Source organism: Hemiscyllium ocellatum, chromosome 7 (genome assembly GCF_020745735.1).
Source record: "Hemiscyllium ocellatum isolate sHemOce1 chromosome 7, sHemOce1.pat.X.cur, whole genome shotgun sequence".
NCBI lineage: Eukaryota > Metazoa > Chordata > Chondrichthyes > Orectolobiformes > Hemiscylliidae > Hemiscyllium > Hemiscyllium ocellatum.
Window position 1 is genome coordinate 95,654,289 of NC_083407.1, and position 23,968 is coordinate 95,678,256.

Genomic DNA, 23,968 nt, shown 5'->3' on the forward strand with positions numbered 1-23,968 from the left:
ATCAAGATCCTGTTGTACTCTGAGAGACCTTTGCTTTCCACTACACCTGCAAATTTTAGTGTCACCTGCAAATTTACTAACCATACCTCCCATGTTCACATCCAAATCATTTCTATCAATGAGGAAAAGCAGTGGACACAGCAACGATTCTTGTGGCACACCACTGGTCAGAGGCCTTCAGTCTGAAAAATAACCCTCCACCACCATCCCCAGTCTTCTACCTTTGAGCCAGTTCTGTATCCAAATGGCTAGTTGTCTCTGTATTCCATGTGATCTAACCTTGCTAACCAGTCTATCATGAGGAACCTTGTCAAACATCTTACTGAAGTCCATATGGATCACATCCACCACTCTGTCCTCATCAACCCTTTTCATTACTTCTTCAAAAAATTTCAATCAAATTAGTGAGCCAGGATTTCCCATGCACAGACATCTTAATTATCTCTCATCAGTCCTTACCTTTCCAAACCATGTAAATCCTGTCCCTGAGCATTTCCTGCAAAAACTTGCCCACCATTGATGTCAGGCTCACTAGTCTATAGTTCCCTGGCTTTTCCTTACCGCCTTTCTTAAACAGTGGCACTACGTTAGCCAACCTCCAGTTTTCCAGCACGTCACCTCCAGTACCTCAGCAAGGGGCCCAGCCACCTCTCCCCTCGCTTCCCACAGAGTTCGAGGGTGTACCTGATCAGGTCCTGAGCCTTTATGTGCTTTAAGATGTCCAGCACAACCATGTCTATAATAATGGCATTTTTCAAGGCGTCGCTATTTATTTCCCCACGTTGTCTTTCTTCCATATCCTTCTCCACAGTTAACAGATACGAAAATACCTGTTTAGTATCTCATCCATCTTCTGTAGTTGCACACATAGGCAGTCTTCTTAACCTTGAAGGGGCCCTAGTTACCCTTTTGTCCTTAATGTATTTGTAGAATCCCTTTGGATTCTCCTTAACCCTATTTGCCAAAGCTATTTCATGTCCCATTTTTGCCCTGCTGATTTTCTTCTTAAGTATATCCCTACTGCCTTTATACTCTTCTAGAGATTCACTCAATCCCTGCTATCTTTATCTGACATATGCTTCTTTCTTTTTCTTGACCAAAACCTCAATTTCTCCGATCATTCAACATTCCTTACACCTAACAGCTTTGCCCTTCACTCAAAGGGTCTGTCTCTGGACTCTCGTTATCTCATTATTGAATTCTTCCCAATTTCCAGCTATCCCTTTACCTGCGGACATTGCCCCCCGTCAACTTGTGAAACTTATTGCCTAATATCGTCAAATTTGGCCTCCTTCCGATTTAGAACTTTTAGATCCGGTCTATCTTTTTCCATCACTATTTTAAAACTGATAGAATTATGGCCACTGGCTCCAAAGTGTTCCCCCACTGACACCTGAGTCATCTGCCCTGCCTTATTTCCCAAGTGTAGGTTAAGTTTTGCACCTTCTCTAGTAGGTGCATCCGCATTCTGAATCAGAAACATTTTCCTGTATACATTTAACAAATTCCTCTCCATCCAAACCCTAAACACTATGGCAGTCCCAATCTATGTTTGGAAAATTAAAATCTCCTATTATAATCATTCTATTATTCTTACATATAACTGAGATGTTTTTACAAATTTGTTTCTCAATTTCCCACTGACTATTGTTGAATCGAGAATACAAGGGTCAGAAGGTGTGGTGCTGGAGAAGCACAACCGGTTGTGCAGCATTCAAGGGGCAGGGGAGTTGACATTTTGAACCTGGGCTCTTCATCAGGAATGGTGAGGATCTTGTGCTTGGGGTGGCGACTTTCCTGCACCTTCGATGCTGCCTGATCGCTGTGCTTTTCTAGCACCGCACACTTTGACTCTGATCTCCAGCATCTGCAGTTTCCACTTTCTCCTAGGTCTATAATACAATCCCAGTAAAGTGATCATCCCTTTCTCATTTCTTAGTTACACCCAAATAACTTCCCTGGATGTATTCCCAGGAATGTGCTCCACAAGTTCAGCAGTAATGTTATCCTTAATCAAAAACACCACTTCCTCTCCTCTCTTGCTCCCATTTCTATTGTTGCTATAGCATCTATACCCTGTAACAATAAGTTGCCAGTCCTGTCTATCCCTGAGCCACATCTTTGTAATTGCTATGATAGTCCAGTCCCACGAACCTAACCATGCCCGTAGTTCACCTGCCTTACCTGTTAGCCTCATGCATTTAAATAAATGCAGTTTAATTTATCAGTCCTATCTCATTGTTTGCTGCCTGCCCTGATTATTTGACTCACTCCTTTTCCCAACTGTATCTGTGTCAGACTGCTATCTTTCCTCAGTATACTAGTTTAAATCCTCCCAGGCAGCTCTAACAAATCTCCCTGCCAGTATATTAGTCCCCTTCCAATTCAGGTGTAATCCATCCTTCTTGTATAGGTCACATCTACACCAGAAGAGATTCCAATGATCCAAGAATGTGAATCCTTCTCCTCTGCGCCAGCTGTTTGTAGTCACACCTCCTTGTTCCAGATCACTGGCCAATTCAGAAAGCTCTATGCTATGGGACGTGAGTTATCATAGAATAGAATAACCGTTCCCTTTCCATGATGTGCTACAGTGATTTGCAGCTTGGCTTCCAGTTCAATAACTACTTTTTGTCATTTATATAAATAATTTGGATGTGAGCATAAGAGGTATAGTGAGTAAATTTGCAGATGACACCAAAATTGGAGTTGTAGTGGACAGTGAAAAAGGTTACCTCAGATTACAACAGGATCTTGATCAGATGGGCCAATGGGCTGAGAAGTGGCAGATGGAGTTTAATTCAGATGAATGTGAGATGCTGCATTTTGGGAAAGCAAATCTTAGCAGGACTTATACACTTATTGGTAAGGTCCTAGGGAGTGTTGTTGAAAAGAGAGACCTTGGAGTACAGGTTCATAGCTCCTTGAAAGTGGAATCGCAGGTAGATAGGATAGTGAAAAGGCGTTTGGTATGCTTTCCTTTATTGGACAGAGTACTGAGTACAGGAGTTGGGAGGGCAGGTTGCGGCTGTACAAGACATTGGTTAGGCCACTTTTGGAATATTGCGTGCAATTCTGGTCTCCTTCCTATCAGAAGGATGTTGTGAAACTTGAAAGGGTTCAGAAAAGATTTATAAGAATGTTGCCAGGGTTGGAGGATTTGAGCTATGGGGAGAGGCTGAACAGGCTGGGGCTGTTTTCCCTGGAGCGTCGGAGGCTGAGGGGTGACCTTATAGAGGTTTATAAAGTCATGAGGGGCATGGATAGGATAAATAGATGAAGTCTTTTCCCTGGGGTCGGGGAGTCCAGAACTAGAGGGCATAGGCTTAGGGTGACATGGGAAAGATATAAAAGAGAACTAAGAAGCAACTTTTTCACACAGAGGGTGGTACGTGTATGGAATGAGCTGCCAGAGGATGTGGTAGAAGCTAGTACAATTGCAATATTTAAAAGGCATTTGGATGGATATATGAATAGGAAGGGTTTGGAGCGATATGGCCGGATGCTGGCAGGTGGGACTGGATTGAGTTGGGATATCTGGTCAGTATGGACGGGTTGGACCTCTGTTTCTGCGCTGTACATCTCGATGACTCTATTTACATTTCAATGAAGTACTGAAAGGCTAAGATGAGGTTTTCCTCCCTCCACTTAACAGATTGAATGTGTAGACGAGTGGTCGGGTCTACATGCATTGGTTGTGTGCCGTGACTAAATGTTCAATGCAGATAGCTACTCTTTCCATGGAGGCAGCATTAATGCAAAGTCCTGAAACATCATGAACTCTTTTTAAAAGAGATGGACTCATTTAATCTTGTTAAAATCATGCAGTGTCTTTAGAAATCCTGACAGAAGCTAATGCAATCAAATCTATTGCTGTTCCACAACATTCCCCTTTCTTGATCATCTGACGCTTAGCATCTATGTTCAGCTGAGAAGAGCATGGAGGGTCCTGCATGGGGAAACAGTGATGCAGGTGGTAACATGTTATAGCCAGTCCCTGGGCAATGGACCCCCAATTTATGATCCTGGTTGGTATTCCCCCAAATGGTTTTGTTCCCAAGTGCGAAGAACTGAACTGGTCCCTCTCTTTAATTTAGTTCCACCTCTCTCTCAGTTGGTCACAAGTTTATTTGCTAATCAAAGCAAGATTGTTGGATAATGCAAGCAGTGCTTATGTTGGTATGAAGCAGTTGATTTTGAAATTCTTGGCTTTGTAAGTTAACTGACAGGTAAAAACAAGGAATGCAGATGCTGGAAACCAGATTCTAGATTAGAGTGTTGCTGGAAAAGCACAGCAGTTTAGGCAACATGACGTTTCGGGCAAAAGCCCTTCATCAGGAATAGGCTACTGTCCTCTTTCTTTTCAATGGTGACTTCACTGGTTTGCTTGGCTTCCAGCATTCAGAGTGGTTCATGCAGCACAGGAGAGTCTAATGATTTTCACAGCCCATTAGCAATCAACCCTCTATAACACACACAGTCAATGAACTGTTGGCTGTTTAACTCCTTGATTTAATTATTTCTGGAAGGGTAAAACACAACCATGTCTTCAGTTTGGGACATAATCCATAGCAGATGGCTTTCTACTGGGAACAATAGTCAACTCATCCTTATCTTTATAGTCAGAAGAGATCACAGGCCAGCCTATTTTGAATTGAATCTCTCTCTTTAAAGGGTTGCTGTTTGAAGATCCCTTGGTACCTTTTTAGTTCAGATATTCCATGGCTCGTCTCACAGTTTTGCCAGACAGTCACTGAATTTACACCTGCAGTCGTTTTTCAGCTGTATCTTTAAATAATGCTTCAATGTGCCTGTAAGTAAACCAGGTTATGATCATGATTTGGAAATGCCAGTGTTGGACTGGCGTGTACAAAGTTAAAAATCACATAAAACCAGATTATAGTCCAACAGGTTTAATTGGAAGCACACTAGCTTTCAGAGCGAAGCTCCTTCATCAGGTTACGATCCATTGTCATGAGAAATGGATTAGTAATCCAGAGACCCAAGATACTATATTGGGGGACATGAATGCAAATCCTACCATATCAGCACAAAATTTATGTTTGATTAATTAGTAAACATCTTAAAGTGAAGTTTATCTTGATAATGATGGTTAAAAAAAATCAGATATTGTCATGAAAACCGATCTGGTTCACTCATGCCCCTTAGGCAAGGAAATCTGCCTTATTCACATGGTCTGGTCCACATGTAACTATAGACCCATAGCAATGCAGTTTGTTGTTATCTGTCCTTGGATGTGGACTAGCAAGCCACACAGTTCATGAGCAATTAGCGACCAGCAAGAACAGCTAGTTTTGCATTTCTTGGCTATATCCCACAAAAAGAATTTTAAAAGCTCTCAATTGTTCTTCCTGTCTCTAAAACTTGCTCCTGTTTGCTTATCATGTGTTCCAAACCTTGTGATAACTCAAGGACTTATATTAGATGTCCTATTAAGATGCATACCCAAGCCTGTAGAAGGTTGCATCAGTTCTGTAGATTAGATTAGATTAGATTACTTACAGTGTGGAAACAGGCCCTTCGGCCCAACAAGTCCACACCGACCCGCCGAAGCGCAACCCACCCATACCCCTACATTTACCCCTTACCTAACACTACGGGCAATTTAGCATGGCCAATTCACCTGACCCGCACATCTTTGGATTGTGGGAGGAAACCGGAGCACCCGGAGGAAACCCACGCACACACGGGGAGAACGTGCAAACTCCACACAGTCAGTTGCCTGAGTCGGGAATTGAACCCGGGTCCCAAGCGCTGTGAGGCAGCAGTGCTAATCACTGTGCCACCGTGCCGCCCACAAGGTCGCTAATTGCTCATGAACTGTGTGGCTTGCTAGGCCACATCCAAGGACAGATAACAACAAACTGCATTGCTATGGGTCTATAGTTACATGTGGACCAGACCATGTGAATAAGACAGCATTCCCTCAAAATCAGTAATCTCCTGAGGTGTCTTCATGCTCATCCTGCATCAGCTCATGAGGTAAGCATCAGGATCTGGAAAGGTACACTAAAATTGACAAGGTGAAAGGGTTCTTAATCTTAATTTGGTAGTTCTTTCTTTTTCAATGCCTGTTGACATCATGTCAACACAAGTGAGTGTGGTTGTGCCTGTCACCTGGGGAGGTGAGAGCAACTGCCCTTGACATCAAGGCTACATCTGAACGAGTATGGCATCAAAGCACCTTAAGAAAACTAGCATCTTTGGGAATCGGGAGAAAGCTTGACCGTGATTTCACTCATATCTAGCACAAGGGGAGATAGTTGTGATTAAAGTCATCTCAGCCTCAGGAGTTATTTAGGGTAGTGTATCAGGCCCAACAATCTTCAGGTGCTTCATCAACAAACTGCCATCCATCATAAGGTCAGAAGTGGGAATGTTCACTGATAATTGTGCAATGTTCAGCATAATTCAGAACTCCTCAGATACTGAAGCAGTCTATATCCAAATGAAGCAAGACCTGCACAATATCCAGGTTTGAGCTGACAAGGTTCTGGGGGTGGCGGGGGAGCAATGACCTAGTGATATTTTCACTAGACTATTAATACCGAAGCCCAGACATGGAATGGAGATAAACTTCTTCAGCTAGAGAGTGGTGAATCTATAGAATTCACTGCTCAGAAGACTGTGGAGACCAGGTCATTGAGTCTGTTTAAGAAGGAAATAGATAGATTTTTGAATGTCAAGGGGATCAAGAGTTACAGGGAGAAAGCAGGAGAATGGGGTTGAGAAACTTATCAGACATGATTGAAGGGCAGATCAGACTTGATGGGCTGAATGGCTTAATTTCTGCTCCAATGTTTTGTGGTCTTATGGGTTCAAGTACTGCCATGGCAGATATGAAAATTGGAATTAAGAGTCTAATCATGAAACTGTTGTTGAAATTGTCATCCTTATCTGTCGTCCTTATCAGTGAAGAAGGGTGACACCCAAAATGTCAACTTCTTCACCTCCTGATGGTGCCTGGCTTGCTGTGTTTTTCCAGCCTCCTGACCTTCTATTTTGGATTTCAGCACCTGTAGTTTTTTTTGTCTCTCTTGTCCTTATCTGGTCTGGCCTATATGTGGCTCCAGACTCGTAGCAATGTAGTTGACTCTTAACTGCCCTCCGGGCAATTCAAGATGGGCTAGTGCCACCCACATCCTATGAATTAATTTTTAAAAATTGCGCCACTTAAGTGCCAGGTTTTTACCATCTCCAAAGTGAAAGAATCTAACCATCATCCCTTGACATTCAAAAGATACCACCACTGAAACTCCCATTATCAACATCTTGGAGATTACCAAATACTGAAATGGACTAACAATATAAACACAGTAGTAACAAGGGCAGCTCAGAGGAATCTTGTAATGACAAACATACCTCCTGAGTCCCCAAAGCCTGTCTATTATCTTCAAGGTATGCCAAGAATGTGATGGAAACTCCCACTCATCTGGATAAGTGCAGCTCCAACAACATTCAAAAGAAGTCTGATACAAAGATAGGTGCAGAGACAGGCAACAGTAAGGCTGCAGAAAGATTTAGACAGGTTATGAGTGTGGGCAAAGAAGTGGCAGATAAAATACAATGTGGGAAAGTGTGAGGTCATGCACTTTCATAGGAAGAATAGAGGCATGGACTATTTTCTAAATGGGGAGAAAATTCAGAAAATGGAAGTGCAAAGAGACTTTGGGAATCATAGTTCAGGTTTCTCTTAAAGTAAACTTGCAGGTTGAGTTGGTAGTTAGGAATGTTGTCATTCATCTTGAGGACTAGAATAGGAAAGCAGGGATCTCCAGCATCTGTAGTCCAATTTTTGCTGTAAAAGCATGGATGTACTTTTGAGGCTTTATATGGCTCTAATCAGACCTCATTTAGAGTTTTGTGAACAATTCTGGTCCCCATACCTCAGGAAAATTGTATTGGTCCTGGAGCAGGTCTATGACAGTGAGCCCAGGAATGAAAGGCTTAACATATGAGGAACATGTGGGGACTCTGGGACAATACTCGATTGAATTTAGAAGGATGAGGGGGATCTGATTGAAACTTCCAGAATACTGAACGGCCTGGACAGAGTGGATATCAGGAAGATGTTTCCATTTGCAGGAGAGTGGAGGACCTGAGGGCTCAGCTTTAGAGGAATGGGAAGACTTTTAGAACGGAGATAAGGAGAAACGTCTTTAGCCAGAGAGTTGTGAATCTATGGAATTCATTGGCACAGAAGGTTGTGGAAGTCAGGTCACTAAGTATATTTAAAACAGAGACAGATAAGTTCTTGCTTGCCAAGGAGATCAAAAATTATGGGGAGAAAGTGGGAAAATGGTGTTGAAAAACCTATCAACCATGACTGAATAGCAGAGTGGCTAGCACTGCTGCCTCACAGCACCAAGGTCCCAGGTTCGATTCCAGCCTTGGGCGACTGTCTGTGTGGAGTTTGCACATTCTACAAGTGTCTGCGTGGGTTTCCTTCAGGTTGTCCAGTTTCCTCCCACAGTCCAAAGATGTGCTGGCCAGGTAAATTGGCCATGCTAAATTGCCCATAGGTTATGTGCGTTAGTCAGAGGGAAACGGGTCTGGGTGGGTTACTCTTCGGTGGGTTGGTGTGAATTTGTTGGGCCGAAGAGCCTGTTTCCACACTGTAGGGAATCTAATCTCATCTAAAAAGCAGAATTCGATGGACGGAATGGCCTAATTTCAGCTCCTATATCTTATGGTCTTACCGTCTTGGACAATGCAGCCTCCTGATTGGCACCACATTCAAACATGACACTGACACACAACAGCAGTTGTGCGTATCATTTATGAGATGCACACAGAAGTTCATCAAGACTCCTGAGACAGCACCTTCCAAGCTCACAACCACTACCAACTAGAAGGACAAGAGCAGCAGATTTAAAGGAACACCACTACCTGCAGGTTCTGCTCCAAGCCACACACCATTCTGACTTGAAAATATATTGCTGTTCCTTCAGTATTGTCAGGTCAACATCCTACAACTCATTCTCAATCAGTATTGTCAGTGTGCCAATAACAAATGGAATGCAGCAGTTCAAAATAGCAACTCATAACCACTTTCTCAAGGGCAACTAGCAAGATACAATAAATGTTGGCCCAGCCAGTGCTGCCCATCCCCGGAAAAAGATAGCTCGGCCTCTGTTTCTCCATTATCAACAACCACACATACCAGTGTTTTTCTCAAGGGCTTACCAATCTGCAGTGGTCAGGCCAATTACTGGAGAGCCTCTTCCTTGTTCTTCTACACTCCCTTCTTTGCAAGAAGTGTGCAGAGTATAAGAAAAGAAACATATTGAGATGAAAGATATGTTTGATATGCCAATAAGATGAAGCTATCAGTGGCCAGATGGGAACATGAGAAGGTAGGATTGTGAGAGAGATGGATGGGCCCGCAAAGGTGTAACAGTCTCAGGTGGATTGTGCTGAAAGTTTGGTAAGTCAGAATGATGGATGGTTGGGGTGGGGGGGGCGTGCTGGAAACACTGATAAGATCATTACATTTCTTGTAGCTTGTATCCAGGCTTTACATTCTTGCTGATCATTCCCTCTACCCCTTCCACCCACATAGTCTCCAAGGCAAATTTCTTCCTCCCATCTTTTTAGAACAGAATATCTCTGTTGATCCTTTAAGCTGTTCCATGGTAGCCAGTGATGCATCCAAGATCCACAGAACAGCATTACATTGAAATGCCATCACTCAAACTTTGTCCCTGACATTTGCAGAGGAAGTCCATTCTGGCCCTCATTTTAATGGGAAGTGATGCTGTGACTCTATTGCAGTGCAACTGAAAAACCTGTTCTTCAAATAGCAGGTCCATGACCCACTGCTGGCCTCTCCTGACATGGATAGCTCTCACTGATCTGGAAGCAAGGGGCTGAACAGGCCTCTCAAGTACTTGTCGCATTACACAACACTATAGTACAGTTCTCTTAAACATTCTCCCTCTCCTGACACATTGACTTATAAATTCTAGTATTTTTATTAAATTGCATTTAGTTATATTAGTGGTGCCGTAGGGCACATACTAAAATTATTAGTTTGGTTTCCACCAGGTTGATTCTACCAATCTCAGTAAAAAGTCAAATGTTGTGGAATTTACACTTTAAACTCCTTTGCTTCTCCAACTCCCTTTGACTCTTCTAATCACCCTTTTCTAATATCTTTGCTTTTGGGACTGAATATTCTGCTGTGTATTCTACAAATGTCAAATCAGCTCTTAAAGCAGTTAACGAATGCACACTTTGCAACAAAAGTTACTCTGGATCTTAATATAGTAACCTTTGGGGTCACCTGAGGCACTGGGCGAATGATACACTAAGTACAATGTGCATGCCTCCATTTAAAATACAGACCAAGGATGGTACACGTGAGACCACTTGTCAAACACAGCCCACTCCCTCTGTACATGTCGAAGATATAAAAATATGTACTTTTGGCAATGGATGCGAAAGAAAAACGATTCGAAATTCCCAAAATGCAGAAAAAAAACTGACAAATGAAAACAAGGTAATTTGCTATAAGGAAAAAGGAAACCCCAAGAGGGGAAAAGTGAAAGCAAATGAGTTGGTGAATTAACATGCGGAATTTAATACTGGATTAGCCCAGTTCTGCAGGGACAAGATCTTGGAGCAACTCGTGATTGTAGCTTGCATTCTTAAAACATGTAGCGTTGGAGACAGAGATTTAAGGATTTGTCAGTCCTTTCATGGCGTGGTAATTTGTTGGTTATTATCTAAAACGTTCATCGATAACGAAAATAAAGAAAAGCACGACCCTTTTGCGAGAGGAGGTAGTGTCTAATGAAAAGTCAGGAGGCAGGGAACAACGCACAATATTAAAGCGATGGATAACGAGCTAGCGTGAGAAAATTAGACCAAGAGTTGTAGAAAATCATCGCCTCTCGGGATGTTGGGGGCTGGGGTGGGTGAGTCGGGGGAAAGAGGTTCCAGGGAGGGGCAGGGGCTCCCGAAGGAAGGGGCGCCTGCGCATTGTGACTGCACCGGGCGGGGGCTCGCGCTCCTTTCAAATCGAAGAGAAAAAAAACAAGGTTCTAAAAATAGCTCAAACAGTTGGATCGGATAGTGCTGCGATTGGCGGGAACCTGTCACGTGCTCAACAGCCAAGTCTCCGCACTCTTTCCCCGCCCCCCCCTCCCCCCTCCCCCCTCCCCCCTCCAAAGCTGCCGTCGTCTCGCAAGCTTGCTGTTCAGTGAGTGTCAGTGAGGCGAGCAAACATGGCGGAACCCCTTGGCGAGCCGCATTGATTCTCTCCAGCACGTCGTCGGATGTCCCCTTTTTCCGTCGGTAAAATCTGATCTACTCGACCCATAAATCCCTTTCCCATCAAACAACAAGCTCTCATCTACCGCTCACTGGCTGCAGCGCTCGGGTAAGGCACGGTGATTTTAATGGCTCCCCCTCCTCCGACTCCAATTGTCCTTCCACCTCCCTTTCCTGACTTTAAACGGATAGTGCAAAGTGGTTCTGCTCACAGTATTTCACAACGCCTTGATTTCTGAAATGAACGGTCTTTGGTCGGTGGTTGGGTTTGAGCATTTTTTTGTTCCCCCTCACTCCCCTCCTCCTAACCTCTCGCTTACCGATTGAAGTATTTACTGTTAACAGCAACTAAACTTTATGAACGGAAATGCCTGACTGATGGATGGCTCTCTTCACCAATCAGAAGCCCCGCTGTTCGTTTGTTTAGGACGTTGCTAACGGGCAGTACCCAATCAACGTCTCGTGAGGGTGGGGCTTCCGGCACGTCAAGGTAGGTTGAGACGGAGTGGCTGAACGCCAAACTGTGGATCTTCGACATATAGACACCTCTTACTGTGTACCGTGTTGGCTTAAACTTGGCTGCTTGATGCAGTGTAGATCGGCCTCATCAACTCACATTAAATAAACCCGGTCGTCCAAAAGGCGAGGCCAAACCTCTCAGAGCCTTGGACGGATGCAAATAGAGCCAATTTAACCAGAATCGGTTGCAAGCTGGAAGCGAGCAGCCCCACACAAATTGGTGAATCAGCTATTTCGATTTCCAAGTTGAGCAAGCACAAATAAACAAAGCGTGGAATGGAATGTTGTGTATGTGAATTAGTGACTTTTTTTTTCTAGAAATTAATTTTGGTGAGCTGGACGAATCCAATCAATTGGTAGACAGTATGTGCGATCTAACTCGAGAGATTAAGCCAAACTGAAAAAGAGTTGTTTTTTTTTGAGGAGTGGGTGGGGAGGAATTAAGGGAACGATTTTTTTCTACTTAGACATGAACTTGTAAATAGAAGACGACTGACAACAAAAATGGGAAAAACAAATCAGGTGCATTTAGTTTCTCCTTTAGTTTTCTCCTTTCCTGATTTGAACTCTCATTATATAGATCTTGGTTACGCCTTGGTATCTTTGTTCTCTGTGACCCTAGATATTAATTAAGAGCATGCTACCACAACTGCACTGATCTTGCTTTCTCTCATCAGTGTCCATACAAGTACGCTTCCAACAGTTTTTGATTAGCAGTCAAACCTGAGACATTTAGCCCATTACATTTTTTTGAAGGTTGGCTTGAATAGCAGGATCCTTCCTGCTCTGACACTTTCCAAATTATTGGAGATTATGGAATCTAATGGGAAGTTTCTTGGTACTTAGTGTGTCACGCTTCTAGAATGATTGGAGGAACCGATGACTTGAGATGCACAGTGGACGATTGAAAATGATAACGGTTGAGCGTTCTTTTCGTAGTGAGCGGATGATTGAATGTATCTGTTTTATTATTTAGGTGTGCCCATAGGACCTAACTAAATGGACCTTCTAAAGCCCTAGAGAACTTCTTACAGATTAAGCGTCAGTAAAACTGGTCTATGAGAATAATTCATGTTCATTTGAGTCTTACCGAATTTACTTAAATAAAGAGTAAGGGCGAAGTGATTGTACAAGAGTTTCTCAGTAACGTTCTTTGAGCTAACAAAGTACATCTGCAAAAGTGACCGATTGGTTAAGCGTAATGTATATTACTCGATCTTCATTTATGAACGTTTTGTTAATTTGAGCGGGAAGAGACGAAACCTTTTTTTAAAAAAGGCATTTCTTCTTTGCTAAATGACGTTCGGTAATTAGAGTTCAACATCGAAAGGTTTGCGCTAACTATGTTGAAGATCTGAAAATAATTAATTTTAAATGCAAATTTATCAGCTTATTGCGATAGTTAGCTTTCATTTGGTTTCGGACAGCTTTTGTTCAGGCTCCCAGTGAGACGTGGGACGTGATGTGAAGATTTAAATTTTGTTACTTTTTGAAAACTTCTACTATCGGTGGAAGCACCAGTGCGAGTAATAGAACTGGTAAAGTCAATTAAACAATAAGAAGTTACTAACTTCGTTATTCCAACTGAATGTACATTTGAATCAAATTAATTCTTAATCGGAAGACCTTTTTTACCGAGTGTAACAGTGAAAGCCAATAGCTCTGTAAAAGCGCACTTGGGGAAAGCAGCTCTCAAAAGTTTTCTGAAAAATAGTTTGCAATTAGCGAAAATATCTTTGAATGAACTTCACTCCCTCCATCATCTTGCATGACTCGATTATTTTGTTTGAAAGTATCTTCTTATAGCTCAGTTTTGTTTGTATTATGTTTTGGTACCTTCAGTGGTGTTTTATTAATAGATTTTGAGCAGAACAAATTGTCAAAATATGTGCAATTACACATTGGTAGATATAAGGAATATTATGTTGCATTGGAGTGATTCTATATTTCCCCATGAAAAATGTGATTTATTTCTCCATTGGGAGAGATTTAAGTGGCGGTGGGTCTATTGCATTGCTTAGCCTCCACAAGAATAACGTGAGAGGGGTTTTGCCCATTACATTACAAGAGATTACATTTTCTCTTCTACTCTAAGTACAATGTAAAGTGTAACAATGGAAAACTGCACATTATTATGCCCTTAGTTTCGCCATTTAGATGTGGCACCAGAGTTTGGATTGCAAACAGGCAACCTCTGTCTGGCTGGTGAAAAGTACTTTGTGCTTTAAAAACTAAAGAATAAGTGGTTTTAGAGCCACAGAGTTGTACAGCATGGAATCAGACCCTTCAGTCCAACTCATCCATTGCTGACCACATGTCCTAAATCAATCTAGTTCCATGTGTCAGCATTTGGCCCATATCCCTCTTAAACCCTTCCTATTCATATAACCATCCAGATGCCTTTTAAATGTTGTTATGTTACCAGCCTTCACCACTTCCTCTGACAGCTCATTCCATATACACATTACCGTCTGTGTGAAACGTTTGCCACTTAGCTCTCAATAAAATCTTTCCCCTTTCACCTTAAACCTAAGCCCTCTAGTTTTGGAGTCCCCCTCTCTGGGAAAAGGACTACTTACCCTATCCTTGCCCCTTATGGTTTTGTAAACCCCTTTAAGGTCACCTCTCGTTTTCCCTGGAGCATCGGAGACTAACCCCAGCCTGTTCAGCCTCTCCCTGTAGCTAAAACACTCTAATCCTAGTGACACACTTGTAAATGTTTTCTGAACACTTTTAAGCTTCATAACATCCTTCATATTAGCAGGGAGACCAGAATTGCATGCAGTATTCCAATAGTGGCCTAACCTGTATCCTGTACAGCTGCAACATGACCTCCTAAATGCTATACTCAACACGCTGACCAATAAACACCAGCATACTAAACGCTGCCTTCACTATTGTCTCCCTAGGATTCCACTTTCAAGGAACTATGAACCTGCATTCCAAGGTCTCTTTGTTCAGCAACATTTCCCAGGACCTTACCGTTAAATGTATAAGCCCTGCCCTGATTTGCCTTTCCAAAATGCAGCACATCAAATTTATCTAAATTAAACTGTATCTGCCACCCCTCAGCCCATTGATCCATCTGATCAAGCTCCTTTTATACTCTGAGGTAAACTTCTTCACTGTCCACTACACCTCCAATTTTGGTGTCATCTGCAAACTTACTAACCTTCCTTACTTACTTTGTTCACATCCAAATCATTTATATAAATGATGAAAAGCAGTGGACCCAGTACCAATCTGTGTGACAGATTGCAGGCCACAGGCCTCCAGTCTGAAAAACAACCCTCCACCACTACCCTCTGTCATCAACCTTCAAGCCAGTTCTGTATCCCAATGGCTCGTTCTACCTATATTCCATGTGATCTAGCCTTTCTAACCAGTCTACCATGAGGAATCTTGTCAAACGCCTTACTGAAGTCCATATAGATCATGTCCACTGCTCTGCCCTCCTCAATCCTCTTTGTTACTTCTTCAAAAAATTCAATTGTTAATGAGACATGATTTCCCCCACACACAGCTCAGTTGAATATCCCTAATCAGTCCTTGCCTTTCCAAATACATGTAAATCCTGTCCCTCCAACAACTTGCTCACCACTGATGTCAAGTTCTCCAGCCTTTCCTTATCATCTTTGTTAAATAGTGGTACCACGTTAGCCAATCTCCAGTCTTCCAGCACCACACCTATGACTATCAGTGATACAACTATCTCAGCAAGGGGCTCAGCAATCACTTCCCTAGCTTCCCCTGGAATTCTAGGGTACACATGATCAGGTCCTGGGGATTTATCCACCTTTTGTATTTTAATACGTCCAGTGCTGCCACCTCTAACGTAGATGTTTTTCAAGATATTTGAACATGATGAAATTAAGACTGGTCAATGCTGACTTATGAAAATACAATATTCAGGCTTGAGTTTGACAAGGGACATTATTGGTGATTGTGATGAAAATTTAATATGTACACTTGTTAATACTTTAAAGCATTCCAAAAATTGAATGCGTTCTATCACTGACGTTAAATGCACCGCATTCAGTTAAGGAGACAAGTCAAGCACTCAAGTCTATTCCTCCATGCATTTAGATTGTAGTTGATCTATAACTTAATTATCTACCCACCTTGTTTCCATAACACTCAATATTCCTGCCTTCTTAGAATTTATTCTAGTATATAAATCTATCAAAAACGTTAGCGAGTTTTGAGAAGATTTGTAGCTCGGGTTGAGGTTCTGGATCACTAATATCCTTACATAGAGATGAGGAAGGACACCACTTTGGCTGGGACAACGCATCCATACTAGGACAAGCCAAACAGAGACACGCATGAGAATTCCTAGAAGTATGGCATTCCAACCGAAACTCTATCAACAAACACGTTGACTTGGACCCGATTTACCACAGGAAATGACATCACCAACCTAAAGAAACCCAAACATAAATAGAAAGCAGGGATCATCAGCAATGCTTTATCTGGAGGCTCACTGAAGATGTTCGATGTTACCTAGTATGTTGATGAAATGTCTGAAAATGAACCTTCCAGCTCAGCGAGCAAACCTACATCCTATTAAAAATGTTTTTAAAAGTTTCCATTGACTTTACTTCAACAGCAATATTTCCTCTAAGCTACCTCTTAGTCACTCTCAAGTTCTTGAGAAGATCAGACAAAGTTTGGCCCCATGAAGATACTTAGTATGCATAACAGCGCAAAAAAAAGTCTAGAGGCTACACACTTAACCAAGTTGGTCTGCACACATCAAAAAAAGGATGTTATTCAAAGCTTTATTGAAGACTTCCAGATTTCTACTATTGTTTTATGTGGGCATCATCCCTGTATGTCCTAGTTCTTATTTGCGTTTATGACCTGTTGTTCTGGGCTCACCTACTGGGAGAAATAATTTTACTCTATCTAACATATCAACTTCCAAATTATCACCCTGTAATCTTTTGTATTCTGTGGAATGCAAGCCTGGTCCGTGCAACCAGTCCTCATAATTTAATCATTCGGCTGGTATTATTCTGGTGATTCTATGCAGCACCCTCTTGCTAAGACAATACATCTTTTTTCAGTAAATGTGCCCAGAATTTCATTGGGTTTTAACAGCTTGTCAATAATCTTACCTAGTTTATGCATGACGATCATGTATTAATAATAGTGATTGAACAATTGCAAGTGCCCTGAGCCTCTTATTTTCTTTGGCAATGGTCAGTTTATTAGAATATGTCCTATTTGTTATGAAAATAATTTTGTCTGGAGCCTACCTGTGATTTACAGTGGCATAACATTGACAGCTGTTAAATATTAGTGTAAGAAATTATTAGGGGGAGGATTGGAAGATAAACTAAAGTGGTTAATGGCTGTAATTCAATTAATGCCTCTAATATGAATGTTTTTGCCCTGACAGCCTTTGCACAGCAGCAATCCACATCATCTGGTCTCAAGCCAGCCTTTCTGTCTCATTCACAGTTATCACCATCTGCTAGCTGTCTTTCTTTATGATCCTCCACTTCATTACATTCCCTTAGGGGTCTGAGACCTAACACTTGTCTTAAGGGTCAGGCTTCTTATCATTTGCTTCTTCCTTAGGAGTGCTGCTGAGGCAGGTCTGAGATGTGCAGTTGAAAGCATGAGACCACTTTAAAAACTTACTGCTGTTTCAAAGTAAATTGCTTAATATAGTTACATTTGTTACAGAGGTACACAAACTGAAACTAAATTTAAATGTAAAATGATTTGTTTTTAAAAGAAACCATTAGTTGAAGCTTAGATTGCAGTGTAGTTTTCAGTTTTCTTGAATCTTCTCAAGATTTCTTAGGTAATGAATGTGGTGAAGCAGTTTAATTACTGCTGCAAACTCTTGCCGATCATCGTGATTCATTGCTTTGTGGTATTACTGTACATATTGAGAAGGATTTTGGTTTTTGTTTTTGTTTTTGTTCTCTTTCCTCCCCAGTTGCTATTAAGTGCTTTATATCATGTCTCCTTTTGCAGCAATGCCTTCAGTTAGCTCTGACCCCAAAACTGACATGTCCTCCCTAAAGTCCTCTGTGCCTTTCTCCTTCTCACACCCTTCAAAACTTCCCTCCCCTTTTAAATATTGATGTGTGACATGTTGTAAAATCTTCTCACAGTGCTTCAATGAAGCTTATTGATGTGTTTTCCTATGTTAAAATTTTAATAAATGCAAGTTGTTCCAGTTCCATGCATTCCACTTGGAAGCTAATCATTAGTTCTGTTTCCAGATCTCCTGCAAGAGTTGTTGCAGGCATGTTTATTGGCCTGGTTTGATCGAGCCAGCCTCTCATTCCCCTTTCCTTTTTCTTAGTTACTGGATGTTGCACTGTGTATAATTGCTTCTGAAATGTTAAGGTTTGGTGCAATACTAACTGTTGAAGCATCATCTTTACTTTAGAGAGGGTTTTTGTGGTGCAGTGGTAGTGTCCCTTTGAGCCATGAGGCCTAGGTTCAAGTCCTACCTGGTCTAGATGTTTGTAACCACATCTCTGAATAGTTTGATTAGAAAATATATAGAGCCATAGAGTTCTACCAACATGGAAATAGACCCACCAAGGGAATTTGAGTCATGCCTTTGGAAAAGTTAGTTTTTGGTAACTTTTTTTGTTTCAAGCTGCTTTCCTGTGTTTTCAGATTCAGCAGTGCTAAGTGGAAAAAAGAGTTGTAGTAATTATTGTTTTTTTTAAAAGCATGTTTATCAAGCTGGTTTTAAAAATTTAGGTATTTATCTGGAGGAACACTTAAAGTGAGGCAATTTTTCACTGCATCCATGTCGTACATTTTAAATATATTTATTTTTGTATTTAGATTGCTGGAGATGTAGATGATTGGATGATCATATTCTACAGGCTGGAAATGTCGATATTAAATGGTGGCCTTTCTGTTTATGCCCGGTGAAACTGATTTAAATTACTCACGTACATACAAAATATAAGGATTGACAGCATTGAAGCTTACAATCCATATTAAGACTTACTTGACAAGAGTGACTATAAACTAAGAATTGATTTAGATCTTGCATTACTGTGGTTTGTTTAATGTGCATTTTTTGCATAAACTCTCCTTAAATTTAATGAATGCATAAAAATAAAAATAGATTCATTCCCACAATGATATAATTACAGGATTTGTTGTGGTATTACTGTCCTCATAGTGGCACAGTATAATGTTTGTTTATATGTTCTCATTTCCTTGATTTACACACACCAGACAGTTGCTGCAGGTTGGCCATCTGGGTAATTGTTAAATCTCCATCACCTTGACTATGAAATAGCAGTATTTTCAACGTTTCCTGAACTTAAAAAATTGACTTGGTACTGTATATCGTACAATGTATGTTTGGTTTGTAGAGTGAGCAGATGCAAATTTGAGACTGGCAGAGGCAGTGTGATGTTATTATAATTAGACTGTTCATCCAGTGACTGGGGTAATGTTCTGGGGACACAGGTTTGAATCCTGTCATAGCAGATGGTGGAATTTGAACTAAAAAAATCAGGAATTAAGAATTTATTGGTGACCATGAAACCTCTATTAATGGCAGAAAAACCCAGCCAGTTCACCAACGTCCTTTAGGGAAGGAAACTGTCATCCTAACCTGGTCTTGTCTACATGTGACTCCAAGCCCACAATAATGTGGTTGACACTTACAGGCTGTCTGGACAATTAGTGTTGAGCAGTAAATGCTGGGCTAGCCAGTGATGCCTTTGTCCTTTTGAATGAATTTTTAAAAAAAGGAGGGACCGCAGTGGTGATAGTCATTAGTTTCAGGAATTATATTAAATAGCACACCATAAATACCCATATCTGGGGGTTTTTTTGTAGATTAGCATTTGGGTGTATCTTTTTCTTTTGGCATACACAATGTAATTTTATTATTTTTGGTCATCATTGCACTGGATCTGCAAGTAGCTACAATCCATGGCTAGACTTGAGCCTAGATTTTCAAAGAATCTGAATAATTCTGGAATTATTTAAAAATGGTATGTGATGTCCGATTCCAGATTCCTGCCCCACCCCCAGTTTTTGCTGGCGATGATTAAATATACAGGTAGAAGGAGTTATGCATCCCCCTAGCCAACTTACTTTCATAATTTCCATGGATTCGGTCCAGTTTCTGCATGATGTGTGGCTTGTGACCCCTCAGGAATAATAGTCTGAATTTGGGAACCTTTTGAAAGGTAAGTTAAAGGTTTTTAACCGTGCTCCATGCCAGCTGTTCTGGAATCGAGACCTTTTCTGTGGTCATTCACTATAAACATCACTATAAACACAACCAATGAGTCATATAATGACAATGGCAAATGTGGTAACAGTGAGAGAAAATAAACACCCGCTGTGAATCATCTTTTGGAGATGTGAAATGCTGTATCTATAACCCTGTAAAAATGTCAGTCATACTGGCCATTAAAGTTTCAATAACCTCTAAGCTTCAAACACTTCAGACCTCCTCCTTCTCCAAGTAAACGTAAACATAAGATCATTATGTCTGGCTGAGTGTCCACACTAATTAGCTAAAATATTAGCTTAGCGATTTTAACAACTGCAGTTAATTTTTAACTTTTTTGATTGTTGTCTTTAAGTCGTTAGAATAAAATATTTATATAAACTTTCTTCTTAGTATCTCATTCATCACAAGCACCCTCCAAACTCGGGAGTAAAGTTGTGTGTTTTAGGAATGTCTTTAAATTTGAGACACGCTGCAAGTTACCCACTCTTGGAACCAAAATCTGAGCCTTAGTGTCCATTTATTTCATTCTTGTAATTTAGCATTAGTTGGAAAGTGGCATCGATGATATGGGATTTTCAGGAAATATCTTATTCCCTCCTGTCCTTTTCTGAGGATGTTTGTTCCTTGCTAGTTCCTGTTGTTTACTTTCCCAGATGGCCATTCTTTCTTTTCCAAACGAAAAGGAAAAATGAATTTGTGGGACAGAATATCAGATCTAAGCATAATGTAGTTCCTGTGCAATATTTACTCAAGCGTGTTTTGTTTTGCAGTGATCATTCATTTGCAGTTAGGAATAAGTATTTGGACAGCTATATTTCTCCATCTCCCCACTTAACATACTGAAGCTAAGCTATTTGTGGCCTACCCAAGTTTTGTTATGTTAATGTGGGCTTGATTTTTGGGGGCTGACTTAAATTTAGGCCACTAATAAAAATGAAGTCTCAATTTACATTTACTTGCTGAATCTTGTCCAAGAACTTGACTACCTTAAACCACATTTCTCTCTCAAAAGATTGTGAAGACAAGATGCGAATGTACATTGTAATTTTGCCTCTTTCCAAGTGCCTAACTTCTGCTTTCTACCTCTTGTGAAATGGTGCAATTTGTGAGCTTTGATGCTATGACATTGTTTCTTGATGGCAATAAATATTTAGTGAAGCATTTGTCTGTAAAATCAAGTTCATAACTGTACAGTATTCAAATCACTCATTCTTCAATTCACATCCAAGAATTTAATTGTATTTGGTCACAAATAAACCTCATCTCAGTTTATGTAGGTTCAATGATTTATAAAGTTAAAGAGAGCAATACATCTCACTGAGTGCATACAAATGGTTTTCATTGTTTTCAGTTGTGGCTGCTTCCATGAGCATTTAATAAATATATTTGCATATCACTTGCTTGTACAATAAATCAGATGTATTGTGAAATTGTGTTGAGATGTAGGTCCTCGTTTTGACTCTAGGCCATTTGTTTGGGTGAATGAAGTGTAGTAGGAGTGGGAAAGTAATCCAGTGTTCAAAAATTGAAGCAAGGTACTTTTAGCTCTTGAGCCTCATTTAAGTCCAGTCAGTTACTTGAGTTTATGTCTCATTCGTGTGAAACTCAGCAAAATAAAACCTCCCAGACAGCTAAGTAATAAGACCAGCTGCCGGAGCTGCAGGGTTGTTACTGAATTGGGAAGATGGGTCTTTTGGGGAAATAGATCCACATCTGGAGACCCATATTTTCTTCCTTTTGCCTCATGAGGAAAATTTATTTTAGGAGTTTTAATAATACCCTTTCTGACATTTTGTAAATAAGAATCCATTTCCTCACTAGCTTGGCTTGGTGAAAAGTTGTGGTTTCCCACTAAAAAATGTCAATCAAAAAAAACTACCAAGTTAAAGTTGCAATGTAGAATACTGTAGATGCTGAATATCTTAAATAAAAACAAAATACTGGGTTGCGTTTCAGTTCTGCAACTTCCAACCTGAAACGTTAATAGTCTCCCCATAGGTGCTGTCTGACAGTAACTACTAAGTATTTCCATTTTTGTTTTAAATTTAAGTTAAAATTACAGTGATGTCCTCGGATCTGAAACATTTTTATTTCCAAGGGAAAAAACTCTACTGGCACATAGTAACTTGAACAGTTGACAGGAACAAATAAAGTTTAAAACAATTGGATTTTTAACTGCCTTGCCGCTCACCCTACCTTATTTTTGCTATGTGGGGACAGTTGAAATTGAAGTTTTGCTGCTCTTTTTGCTGCTCATAAGACAACATTCGTGCATCTGATTAACTCAGTTTGAGGGAAAAAATCCAATAATTTGTTGTTGTGGGGCCATGGTATTTTGTGCTTAGCAAATTGTTTTTGCTAACTTCCCCAGAGGACAGACCTCCGAGAGAGAATTCAATTAAAACTGTTATTTTATTACATTGCCGTATCGGCAATATTAAGTACCCTAAAATATTTTGTGTTATACTAACAAGTAGTGTATTCCTTCCTTCTCTGTTTAACATTACTTAGAAATTGTCTATTTGGATTATTGAGTAAATCTAAATAAATATTATTTCAGCATTAAAAGGCAAAACTGCTGAAAGTACACAACAGCTAGTTAGCATTTGAAAGTAAAGATAGTTTAACATTTCAGTATTGACATTATTGTGATTTTTAAAATCATGCTGATTTTCTCTCATTTTAGCAACTGTGACATAGTGATCTTAACATATACAAAGATTTTCATGGTCTTTATTTTCTTGTTGACTGAAATACTATTTGCAAATATTAATGTCGAGCGTATATACTTAATGGCAGTTGAGGGCATAGTCTGTTGACCAAGTTGACTTGTACCTTTTTCATTTCTTGTTTCACCATCAGTTCATTGATAGTACACATGCAAATACCAGAAAGCTATTTGATCATTTTGAATTAATGAAGCAAAAGACTCTTCTGAAGAAGCAGAGTCTGAAAAAGAAATCCATTAGATGCTCAACAGCTTATCTTGTAAAATGTGCCTCAGAAGATGTATGCTGTGCACCCTTTTCATCACTGAAAAAATATAGACTGGTGACCAGTTTGATTTAAGTAGATGTTAAGAGTCAGAATGATCACATTGGCAAAAAGAACTGGAGATGTGACAGTTAAATTGGCATGGTTTATATAAAATCTTCAATTAAAACCTTTTTTTTGTGTGGTCACTTTTGTATTTGTTTTCTTTCCCCTCTTTCCTTTACAAAGTGTTATATCTTTCCTGCTATTGTCATTGATAACAAAGTAATGTACTGCTTATATGGAGTCAAAAACTTAAGGCCAAAACAAAAATGTTGAAATCTGTTAGTAAATCAGACTGCAGGTTCTTGAACAAAGTTATGAATGAATGCTTCAATCATGATCTGCCTGTACTGCTTGCAGACAAAACTTTTCACTGTACCTGGGTACATGTAACAATAAATCAAATCAAATCTGTCTGAAGTACTACGGTTGTTCATCAGTATCCTGTTATTCATTTGTATGTCAAAATAGCATATGCTCAGCAAGCTTACACCTTTTATATTTTTCTCTATTAAAATGTAACATTTAATAGAAATACAATTGTCCCAAAACTGCAAACTGATAGTTAAAATCAAATGTGTTGAAGACATTTAACAGACTGTGTTAAATGCCAGAGGTTAAAGCATGGTTACTTAAAATCCAGCATGCACCTTTTTGAGTTTTATTTCTGCACTCACAGCGCTGAGTGCTTGTTGCCCATACAGTCAACAGCTCACGCAATTATTCATTTTTAATTTATAATTGTTACTTATAACCTAGTTTAATTTGATTTCCGGCATCCATGCTGGAACTTCCTGGGATACTGTAATTATCTTCGTTTATGGAATAGTTAAAAATTAATGAAAAGTAAGACAGGAACAGAGACCACATGACAAC

General features: G+C 40.3%; 1 protein-coding gene across 7 annotated transcripts in view; it reads left to right on the top strand.

The window, feature by feature from the left end:
* Positions 1 to 11,199: 11,199 nt before the first annotated feature.
* hdac4 (histone deacetylase 4) overlaps positions 11,200 to 23,968 on the top strand; it is a 494,585-nt gene continuing 481,816 nt past the window's right edge. For 6 of the 7 annotated variants that reach the window (XM_060827517.1, XM_060827519.1, XM_060827525.1 and 3 more), the window contains exon 1: positions 11,200 to 11,404. The gene's annotated coding sequence lies outside the window, so the exon portion shown is untranslated. Of the gene's footprint in view, positions 11,405 to 11,698; positions 11,786 to 23,968 lie in introns of all 7 variants that reach the window. The other variant, XM_060827518.1, reaches the window with a different exon arrangement.